The sequence below is a fragment of the Carlito syrichta genome, unplaced genomic scaffold (assembly GCF_000164805.1).
Source record: "Carlito syrichta isolate Samal-C Ts95f unplaced genomic scaffold, Tarsius_syrichta-2.0.1 Scaffold19644, whole genome shotgun sequence".
NCBI classification, from domain to species: domain Eukaryota; kingdom Metazoa; phylum Chordata; class Mammalia; order Primates; family Tarsiidae; genus Carlito; species Carlito syrichta.
In genome coordinates this window covers 1,747-4,544 of record NW_006963740.1, presented here as the reverse complement: position 1 = coordinate 4,544, position 2,798 = coordinate 1,747, and the positions used below count along the sequence as shown (strand labels likewise).

The 2,798-nt window shown below is 42.1% G+C and overlaps 1 pseudogene; it reads left to right on the top strand.

Moving 5' to 3' along the window:
• Positions 1-615: 615 nt before the first annotated feature.
• On the top strand, positions 616-1,882 carry LOC103263679 (annotated as a pseudogene).
• The last annotated feature ends 916 nt before the right edge of the window (positions 1,883-2,798 follow it).

Genomic DNA, 2,798 nt, shown 5'->3' with positions numbered 1-2,798 from the left:
AAAAATTGACTGTTCATACAGGTCAGCAATCCTCTTGGAAATGTACCTAGAGGAACATAAATTGTTCTACCAAAAAGACACCTGCATATGCAAGTTTATTGCCACAGTACCCACAATAACAAAAAGATGGAACCAACCCTACTGCCCATCAAAAGTGGACTGGATAAACAGCATGTGATACATATACATTGTGTAGTATTATGCAACCATAAAGAAGAACAAAATCATGAACTTCACAGCAACTGGATGGGGTTGGAGACCATTATACTTGGTGATCTATCACAGAAACAAAGAACTGAATACCACATGTTCTCACTCATAAGTGAAATCTGAATATTAATCACATCAGTACAAGGGAGGAATTGACAGTCACTGGGCACCAGTAGGGGAAGGAGGGAGTGGAGGAATGTAACAACACATAGGGTAACTGATCCTGTACCAGGGGAAGTGAGGGCAAGTTGCAGGCCAAAACTTCACCTGCATGCAGCTTACTTGTGTGGTTAATCCTTACTTACACCTCACATCTCTGTAATAAAATTTAATTTAAAAATAGATTTTTAAATTTTTGTTTCATTTTACTGTAATATTATTTTATTTATGCACAAATAATTTTAGCATGCATTCTCTTCCAAACTCTGAGCTGTGCCAGTAGACGAAGATTAATAAGACATGGTTGGCAGACAGTCTTGACCAATGTGGTGGTGGCAGCCACGCCAAGCCTGGCCAACAGGGCTCCCAAAATATTGCTTCTGTCGGGTCAGCCGGCTGCCACCGGAGCCCTGGACAGCCAGGTCCTGCCCCTCGTGATGCTGGTCCAGAGAGGGGCCAGCTGGAAGGCAGTCAGCGGTGTGCCAGCCCAGAGGTGCAAGCAACAGCGCCTCATGCACCAGAGCCCAGAGGAGAAGGCACTGAGGAGGAAACTGAAAGACAGAGTAGCAACTCAGACTGCCAGAGATCGAAAGAAAGCTCAAATGAGTGGGCTGGAACAGCAAGTCATAGATTTGGAAGAAGAGAACCAAAAACTTTTGCTAGAAAATCAGCTTTTATGGGAGAAAACTCATGATCCTGCAGTTGAGAACCAGGAGTTAAGACAGTGCTTGGGAGTGGATGCCCTGGTTACTGAACAGGAGGCAGAGGCCAAGTGGAGTGGAGTGAAGGCAGTGGCCAGGTCTGCTGAGTCCGCTGAACTCAGACTATGTGCACCTCTGCAACAGGTGCAGGCCCAGTTGTCACCCCTCCTGATCATCTCCCCAGGGATTCTGACAGTGTTGACTCTTCAGACTCAGAGTCTGATATCCTGATGGACATTCTGAACAACTTGGACCCAGCCATGTTCTTCAAATGTCCTTCCCCAGAATCTACCAGCTTGGAGGAACTCCAGCGGTCGACCCACGAGGACCCAGTTCCTTACCAGCCTCCCATTCTCTGTGAATGAGGACATCATCAGTCAAGCTGGAAACCATTAATAAACTAATTTCTTTTAGACCGCATATACACCAAGCCCCTAGTCTTAGAGATACCCTCTGATACAGAGAGCCAAATTAATGTGGTAGTGAAAATTGAGGAAGCACCTCTCAGCCCCTTAAAGAATGATCACCGTGAATTGATTGTCTCAGTGAAGGAAGAACCTATAGAAGATGACTTCATTCCAGAACTGGGTATCTCAGATCTACTTTCATCCAGCCACTGTCTGAAGCCATCTTTCTGCCTACTGGATGCCTACAGTGACTTTGGATATGAAGGCTCCCCTTCCCCCTTCACCAACATATCGCTTGGTATAAACTATTCTTGGGATGATACTTTTGCCAATGAACTCTTTCCCCAGCTGATTAGTGTCTAAGGAGTGATCCAGTATGTTGCCCTTTTCCTTGACTATTGTGCTGCCTGGAGAATAGCAGGGAAGCCTGTCTGGCTTCATACAAAAAGCCAAAGTAGAGAGCATACAGACCTAGAGAATTCCTCTGAAGTGTTTGTCTGTTGAAACCTTATAAATGACCCAAGTATTATCTTTTGACATCCAGCAGTCTTAGGTATTCAGTTATATTACTCTTATTCAGAACTACAGCTTTTTAAGGCTTCACTTTTATCTTAAGGGCGGTAGTTTGCCCTCACATGCTTAGGTAAGGGCCATTAGACAAATGTCTTAAAGTAGACATGGAATTCATGAATGACCTTTTATAATGTATCTTCCCCCTTCTTGGCATCCTAGAGTTGCCTCCAATTTTAGGTCCTTTAGTTTGCTTCTACAAACAGAGAGCAAACACCTACCTGAGGGGGGGATCATTTTTACCTCATCAGTTCAAGTAAAGATCAAGAATCTTTTGCAAAATTATAAAAATTTACTATGTAAATGTTTGATGGTGCATTTTCCTGCTAGAGTAGCTTCTGAAAGGTGCTTTCTCTATTTATTTAAAACTACCTATGCAATTAATAAGTGCAATGCAGTGAAAAAAAAAAGACATTGTTACTATTCTCCAACAGTATATCATCCAATGGATAAATGGATGTGTAAACAATGTTGAGTATGTGTTTAGTGCTAAAGGAGAATAGTAGAGGAATAAAAACAAACAACTTTCTCCAATTTTGCATTAATTTTAACATAAATGGCATTAAATGTGTTTGGAGATGATATCATGCCTTTTTTGGTAAGCAGGATTTATTAAGAGGACAGAAAAGCTCCCACTGTGGGAGAGGACCCAAAGGGGTTGACCTAGAAGATGTCATGTCTTTAAGTTAAAGTATATGTTAATATTTTCTTTTTAAATTTTTTATTTTAAAGATGTGGGGTACAACACAAA